At 44.0% G+C, this 8,896-nt stretch overlaps 1 non-coding gene across 1 annotated transcript; it reads left to right on the forward strand.

The window, feature by feature from the left end:
• Nucleotides 1–8,168: 8,168 nt before the first annotated feature.
• Nucleotides 8,169–8,383, forward strand: LOC122442817. Its single transcript, XR_006269795.1, has one exon. It is a non-coding gene; the product is annotated as a small nucleolar RNA U3 (small nucleolar RNA).
• The last annotated feature ends 513 nt before the right edge of the window (nucleotides 8,384–8,896 follow it).

Genomic DNA, 8,896 nt, shown 5'->3' on the forward strand with positions numbered 1-8,896 from the left:
TAGCAACTAGACAGCAACAACAGCAATAAGATCATACATAGCTTTAGCTAAGTAAATGAGAATTCAGATTTGATGGCATGAGTTTTGTTGGTGATGGCTGTATTGGATGAATCCCCATGAGAAAGAGATGAGATCAGGAAGGAATTGTCAAGTTTAAAAGCAGCAATAAAATCAAGAGGCAAGTTCATAAATCAACAACTTGAGGGGTTGACAGAGGGGACAGTCTCTTAGTCTCCCAACTTTGAGCCTCATAAGTAGACTAGAATTCAGCCTTGTGACAGGGACTAGATTCAAGGGCTCATTGTGCTCTTTGCTAAACTGTGTAAAATTTTATCAAATTACTTCCACTTGGGTAAAATGGTTCCGATAAAGAGAATGAACGTATATCTTCCATGGAAATCTGCTAGATTCAAAGTGCAAGCTGTTGGGTCTACAGGGGAAGAAAACTCATGTCTAAAAAGTGATTTGGGGTATGCATATTGAAATGAAGTAGATAAGAAATTGACATTATTTTTCAGAGTTGTATTGTCAAAAGAACCACTAATCTGAACCAAAACAGGGTGGTCCTTAAGTGGAAGCTTAAGCCTCCAACAGTTTGAGGGGAAGAAGGATACTAAGATATCTGTTGAATCTTAAGAAAGATTTTATCTGTTGATCTCTTCAAATGTGGCCAAGTAGGATAACTGAAAAGAAGGTGGCACCGAGGAACCATCTGATAAATGGTCCAAGGAGTAGAACAAGGTCTTCACAAAGCAAAGCCTGCCAGTGGGGTTTCAGAATGCTTATTGGATCTGCGTAGCCCCTCTTCTTTCACTGTTGTATTGGTTGTAGGGAGGGAAGGTTTGTTTTGGTTTGGGTTTTTTTTTTTTGGTGTATAACTTTCTAGAGCAAGAGGAACTATTTCATTTGGGGAAGATATCAGTGCATTTGCAAGCAAAAAGGGAAGTGGAATTGGTATTTGTGGCCAAATGTCAGATTGTGGGGGACCGTACTGTCATTTTTAGTAATCTGCTGACCCTCTGGAGTGGAGGACGCTCCCCTCCCCATGGACTAAAGGCCTGGGGAAGGGAGGGTAAGCATTCTGTTGGTCAGTGGTAGTGGTCAGTAGTGACTTTAGAAATCAGTGAGTGTTTAGCCATGCTCTTTCATCCCAGCTCTTACGATTCTGGGTTGAGGAAGAGCCTCCATCAACTTGGATGCCTGAGTGGCTCCTAGGAGTGGTCCCCTAGTGACCAGCAGTAGATTTGTGGGGCAAACTAGAAATCAACATTGCTATCTTAAGCCACTCCATTTAGTTTCTTTGTGTGTTTCCCCTGCAGAATCTTGTCTATTCTGATTCCTCCTGTTACAGCTCTTAAAGCATCCTGTTTCTTTTCTATCACAGTCATGCATATCATTAGTTTTGTAATGTGTTACACATTGGTGTGAGAAATAGTATGACTTCAGCAAGATAGGTTTAATGAAGGATGCTTTTTGTTTAGAAACTTTGATCAGATGCCTAGAAATAGCAGGTAGGGCCCTCGGCACATGAGTTGAAGGGACAAGAAAAAGATAAATCGGGCTTTTATAAACCATGAACTGGAATTTGGCACTAGTTAGAAGAGCAAAGAAAGAAGAGAGAGGGGCAAAGATCCTGAGTGATTTCTAAGAACAAACTGGAGATAGCAGAAAAGGAAGAATATCCTGACTACAGAGGAATCTAACACTCAGCCCTAGTTTTCAGTTATTGTTGAAGAGTCTGTGCCAGCTGCATGGGGCAGCCCCAGGGGAGTCCTGTGAGAAGTGTTGTTTTTCTGCGAACAGTCAAACCTGTGTGATATGTATGTATCTTATGTTCAGGACATGTAAAAGAATAAGCACCCAAATGAGAAATGGAAGTCAGAAGTGATTAGAACTATACATTTCCAGGGATTTACAGAGATCTTGGGAGGAATAAAGGGATTTCCATAGTGTATGAGATGGGAAATTGGGCAGAATCTCCGGATCTTAAGAGCACTGGTGACCCCCGGTGACATCTGGTTCACATTTATTATATATGTATCACTCAGTTGGTAAAGAATCTGCCTAAAAATACAGGAGACCCTGGTTCAATTCCTGGTCAGGAAGATCCACTGGAGAAGGGATAGGCTACCCACTCCAGTATTGGGTTTCCCTTGTGGCTTAACTGGTAAAGAATCCACCTGCAATGTGGGAGACCTAGGTCTGATCCCTGGGTTGGGAAGATCCCCTGGAGAAGGGAAAGGCTACCCACTCCAGTATTCTGAACTGGAGAATTCCATGGACTATACACAGTCCATGGGGTCACAAAGAGTCTATATATATATCTCCTCTACTACTCTGCAAGCTCTCTGGGGTCAGACTTGTCCAATGTCTTTTACTTCCTACTACAACTCCAGGCATAGAAATCAGTGGGGGCATGGATGGATGAATAAACAAATGACTAAATGAATTGAACTGAGTCATTTATGTGGATATCAGTTGTCCCCATTCTATGGGAGTTTCACAGCACCAAAAACCATATTGCATGTCTCTTAACCTCTCTGCTAAGAAAGGGAAAGTATTTGGGGGAGTTTAGGTATTAAACAGAATTGTTCCTTCTTGGTTATGTATTTGCTTTAGTGGTCACTGTTGTTGTAATTATCTCCATTAGTCTGATTGACTTCCCTGAGCTGTTAGAACCAAATGTCTTCCTGAAATGTGGAGTGCTATCTCTGAGATTGCAAGAAAAAAACAGTCAGGTGGAAAATTATGACTTCTGGGGCCAGATGGATATAGGTCCAAATCCTAGCTCACAAATGCAATGTCGGGCAAGTTCCTTACTCTCTGAGCCTCTGCTTTTCTTTAAAAGAGGGAGAGAAATGCTCATGCTGCAGATTTTTAAGACAGCTAAATTAAATGAGATGTTTACCACCTTGTGAAAAGTATTTGATGCACAGAAGATGCTGAGACCATTTTGGCTTTGTGGTGGGGACCTAGCGCTGCAGCTGTGAAAGAAAGTGAAAGTGAAAGTCGCTCAGTCGTGTCCGACTCTTTGTGACCCCATGGACTGTAGCCCACCAGGTTCCTCTGAGCATGGGATTCTCTAGGCAAGAATACTGGAGTGGGTAGCCATTCCCTTCTCCAGGGGATCTCCCCAACCCGGGAATCGAACCCAGGTCTCCTGCATTGCAGGCAGATTCTTTGCAAACTGGACTACCAGGGAAGCCCAGTGCTGCAGCTTGAAGTGAAGAAATCTCATCCCTAAGTCCACAGTGCTTATCAACATAGAGTCATATTCACCTTCTTGTCTGAAGATGCACTGTTTTCACTGCCACCAGGAGATCATTTTCCATCTTCTCTTATTGCCAGGTGCCATTAGCACCTGGACAAAAGACGGAGGTGACCCAGCTCTGGTGTTTTTGTATAAGCAAACCATGTCTTTTCCAAACAGACAGACAGATGAAGAAATGTACACAATGAATTGTGTACACGTTAGAGTAATTTTGAAATTTGAGCTCTTTGTAGGTCAAAACAAACAAACAAAAAGTCCTCTCTCATTTTAAACTTTTTAAAAATTGGTCTGAGTTCCAGAATTGGGGAGCTGATACACAGAGAGAAAATAAATGGGGTGACATTATCATTCTTAATGTTTTTCAGAGTTCACAACTGATTGAAAAATGTGTATTCATGACATTTAGGCTAAAAGTTAACTAGACAAAACAGAAAGTTAGCTAGGTAAACGTTGATACCATTCTAGACTTAATAGCAAGCTCGTGGACGTCACAGCCGTCTTGGACTAGGAGACTGGTGAGACACGCAGACACAGGCTGAGTCACTGCGGCTGTTCCAAACAGTCATTGATCCCTTAGAACTTAACACCCTGAGAATGTTTGCCGTGTGATGCGGTGGAAACGTCGGGCACCTGGAATTCCAGGTTGGTGATCTGTTCCCGGAGGAGGTCTGGTTGTGGGTCTGATTTCACCAACCACAGGCTGCATAGGTTCTGTCTTTGGGATCTGGGAACCAAGTCGAAGTTAAGGTGATACCACCCAGGTTGTGGGAGTTCCACCAGAAACTAGGGAAGCGCCTGCAGCCTGGGAGGCTTGGCTGCATCATAGACTCGGGTGGGAGGCTGTCAGTCAGGATCCCTGTGCTGTGAGCAGGAAGTGGTGGTTCTCACGAAGGAACCAGGTGATTCTCCTCATGACTGTCCACAAAAATCGGTGATGAGTTTGGCACCAACTCAAGAAGTCCCTGGGAAACCTATCTCCTCTTCCCTTACCCATTCTCTCAAGATTTGGAAAGGAAGGCACATGAGACAAAGGGTTTTATTGATTTTTTCTATATCCTGTGACCTCACTCTGAGACACTGAGATAGTAAGTTGGCTTTTTTTTTAAATGAGATTAAATTGAAGAAAACACCTCTGGTGCTCATATGATATGTTTGCTGTTTGTTTTATCAGCAGTGTGATCACAATCCTCTCTATTATAACCTTTAACTGGCTCTCCTTTATCTACAAATGGTACCCATGTCCTTTTAGATGGTACTCAAGATCCTCCATGGTCTATTATCCAGCTCCTTCTCAGGTCCACTCTCTGTGCCTTGTCCCATCTTCCGTACACACATCATGCTGAATCACCCCTTCATGGTCACACTGTTTGTGCACAGACTCACAGGTTATCATTTGAAAAGAGGCAACTTCTCATCCCTGGAAACTTAACTCAATATACTCCTGCCTGTGCTCCTTCCCTGACTTGTACACATAGAACCAATCCCTATGTCTTATGTGTTAAAATTGTCCCAGGTACATAACGTCTTTAACAGCAATTTTGCATTGTATCACAGCTAACACAACAACTTCCTTCCTACCTTGTAGTTTACTTGAGGAGAGACAACCCATCCAACTGATGGTTAATGGGATGACTAATCCCATGGCCGGCACATAGAAGGCACTTACAAAAGTTTGTTGAATTAAGATAGAAAATTCCCCTTAAGTATAATGTGTTTCATCATTAACAAAGTTGGAGCTTTATATGCAAAAAATAAAGAAGGAAGAAAATCGCAAAAGAACCAAGAAACAGATGTCTACAGCTGATTTAACTTGTTTATCATCAGATCCTTTATCCCTGTTGCCAAACACCATGCATGTCTCCTAAAGAAGCATCATTTCAAAAAGCCATCCTTCCTTTCATCACAAACAGAGCCGACAAAATCAGCAGACGAAGGGAAAGCATGAGGCAGACATGCTCCTGGGTAAGCCACAGCCTGACCCTGAGCACGGAGACCAGAAGGAAGTGGGAGGGTTAAAACCCTGCCCTGCAGTGGCTGTGACTCAGCTCCCAAGTACAAGGGCACAGAGGAGGCTCTGGTTGCTTTCAAGCCACGAGGGATATTTAGGATGCAAGTGGCATAACCATCTAACAGAAGCCTGTTTCCTTCCATCTGGGTGCAAAGCTGAAGTCCATTATCAGAGATACAAAATTCAATATAGCTTCATAGAGCACCCGGATGGGAACCACTTCTTTCCAGGTTCTCCCTAAGAAGAAGCTGATTGCTGTTCTTCTCTCCTTCAAATATGTTGAACCAACCCCATGAACATGCTTCTGCACAGTGGTCCCAGCAGCTGAGTCCACAGGGCATCACCATCAGTACTTGCTCTTCCCCTGCAGATTCTGAGTTGGAAGGAAGCTCTCTGAAGCCTCCTGCATGCGCGTCTTCACCCAGTCTCTGCTGAAGGAGCTTGAGCATCACTCCTCACTCCATTCTGGCAAATTTGCCTTTTGCTGTTGCTGTTGTTCCGTGGCTAAGTCGTGTCCAACTCTTTGCGACCTCATGGACTGTAGTCCACCAGGCTCCTCTGCCCTTGTAAGAATACTGGAGTGGGCTGCTATTTCCTTCTCTAGGGATAAAGTGTATATTTTGGAGTAAATTTAACTTGTGATGATCACTTCTTTCTTAATTTCATTTCAGTTCTTTGGATAGATATTAGAAGAGGATACCTGGGTATGTTTATACATCTTGAGTCTGTACCCCTCGCAGGGCCATGGAGTGATGTAATGTGTGCTTCCCTAATTTAGCAGCATCTTCTTTCCCTCCCGGTTTGTGACCAGCGAGGGCTCAGCTCTAGGCACAGCTAGATGCCTCTTCCCTCCAGAGGGAAGCACACTCACACATGAGCCCCCTCTTGTTCATGTTGAAATGGGAGCAACCTGTGGTTCTGCCATGATTTAGACTTCACACAATTCCACTTTGGAGACCCCAAGAGTTTTGTCTCTCTCTCCCAATTTACAGTTTGCTAGATTTAAGCCACTAGGGCACCACCCATTTTTCAAAGTCATACTATAAGTCAGGCCATTCAAACTGGCTAAACGGTGTTCTCTAGTGACGGTTTCCCCAAAGACAAAAGGAATAGCCAATATCTATCCTTTTCTGGCACTTTCTTTGTGCCAAGCCCTGCTGGATCCTCACATATCCCCTCTCCAGTTCTCAGAAGCGTCCTGTGTAGTAGGCACTGTTATGATTGAGAGTTGTTGGACCATGAAAGTTAAGACAGTAAGACCCAAATAGACAGGTTGGATGTCACAATGCCACCATTTTCTCACTATGGGCCTTCAGATGAGTCACACAATTTCTATAAGTCTCAGTCTTCTCATCTGTACAATGGGGACACCATCAGCTACTTCCTACTTAGACTGTGATCAGTACTGCCTCACACTGACTGGCACATGGAAAGAGTTTGAAAAATGCAACCATTATCTTCATTGTGCAAATTAGGCTGCAATCAGAAAGCTGAAAAATCATTGTACCCCTATAACCCCATGTTTCTACTAGACAAACAATAAAGTTAAGTAACTGTTTAGTTTTAAGCATAGAGTCCAGTCTCCCAGGACCTCACTTTCACAGTCAAGTGATAGAGACACTACCCAGGTGACTACTCAACTACTCAGCCAATGAGTAGGTGACTACTCGTTTCTAAAGTCCATCTTCAACATGGACTTTGACCCACTCTTGTTTATAAAGATCCATTTTGGAGATTGAGCATCACTTTCACCATGCTTATCTTCGCATCCTTGTCCTCTAGAAATCATCACCATCATCTATTGTCTTGGGTCAGTCATCACTGGCAGGAATGAGTCTTTCACCAAAACTCATCATTCTCCTAGACACCTGTGGCGGCTACCCCACAGGACAGCTTCAAAGTTCTCTCTCAGCCTCATAGTGCACCAGGACTTTTTCTGGAAGAAATTTTTTGTGTAGCCGTCTGTCTCCACAGAAGGCATTCAGAATTCTCCAGCTAGGCTCTCAGTCTCTGCATATATTTCTCTCATTATAATGATGCAAGCTTAAGAATTAGTAGGTCCAGAGGGGCTGAGTCCCTGTGATGCCCTGTTGCAGGCTGGGTTCTAGGGAAGCGAACTCTGAGATGACAGTGTAGCATGAAGGAAGGTTAGTGAGGAATGTCTTGGGATCCACACGTGCAGAAGGGAGAGGAAGGATGCAGCGGAAGGCAGAAGGAGAACCCAGCTTCAGGAATGCTCAAGACAGTCTCAGCAAATTTGGTGGAAAGCTTGCACATTATGGTGGCCCTTTGGAAGAGCCTCTGAGTTGGCTTGAAGTAGCTAAAGGTTATTATTTGCCCCATCCCCAACTCCTGTGGACCAGTCATGCATTAGACCTCCCCAGAGTAGGCATGACCTTGGGCCAGCTCTCTGTAGCCAAGGTGACCTCTAAAAGGCTGTTCGCCAACCTCCCCATCCCCCGGGACAGCTAATACTAGGGCTACTTGGGTGGTGCATGATAAAGTCCATAAACTTCCCTGACACATGCATGCGCGTGTACGTGCACACACAAACAAACAAACACACACACACACATTCTGCATGAGCTTAAATGACCCAACCACTTCCCCTGTGACAGATGTAATACTCAGAAGCACAGGAAGCACAATTAGGGTTCTTCCTCCAGGTCTTTGACTTAAGATTGTCTGGGGATACAAGAAGATAGAGGAGAGGGAAACAGAGAAGGAAATGGGTAAGAAGAATGGAGGGTAAGAAGGAAGCTAACAATTACTGAGCATCAAGTTGTGGCAGGCATGATGGTAAATGGTTTATCTCCTCAATTTAATTTTTACCACTTCCCTTAGAAAACACGCTGAAGTTAATTGTCATTTTATAAAAAATCGGGCTCAAAGACTATACTTTCAGGGATCCTTTCTATAGTTCGTTACTAGAGAAGTTTCTCTGATCGTGTAGAGCACCCGAAACCACGAGGAGGAGATGCAGCGTTCTCTCCTGAGCATGAAGTCGGCTTTTGGTGTTGCTTTTGCAGCTGCCATTAACCATTGATGATCGTTCTTCTTTTCCTTTTTGGAGAAGAAGAGGGAGAGAACATAGTCTGAGTGGGAAAAAAAAAATCTGGTTCAGTAAGTACTTTATCTTAGACCTCTTTTATTTTAAATCTGTGTCAAGAGCTGTGGTCAGTCTGGTCCGAGTCTGAACACATGATGACAGCAACTCAGCCAGGTGACAGGTAACAGGCGCCAGGTAATGGGTGCCTCCCCCTCTGTCTCCAAACTACAGCGTGTGCCCCTGAGCGTGGAGCTCAACTTGCCTTTACTGCCTTTCTCCTCATTTCTCACCCACAAGCACACCGTTCTCTAGCTTCTGACTTATAAAAGGTGCTCATCAATACTTTGCAGTGAATCTTAGATGAGAACCCAAGAGTCAGAGCGTCCAGTGATCATGGTCACGACCACGTGTTCTCCTTTACCCTGTCCAACCTGCCTGCATTCACCTACTCCTTGGTGTAGCAGTGTTAGAAAAGGACTCGGAGAACTGCAAGGAACAGCCCAGGTGACTTAGAAAGTCCAAGATGATGGGTTCTTGCAAGTGTTTAACGAACACTGTTTTATTACAC

Source organism: Cervus canadensis, chromosome 5 (genome assembly GCF_019320065.1).
Source record: "Cervus canadensis isolate Bull #8, Minnesota chromosome 5, ASM1932006v1, whole genome shotgun sequence".
NCBI classification, from domain to species: domain Eukaryota; kingdom Metazoa; phylum Chordata; class Mammalia; order Artiodactyla; family Cervidae; genus Cervus; species Cervus canadensis.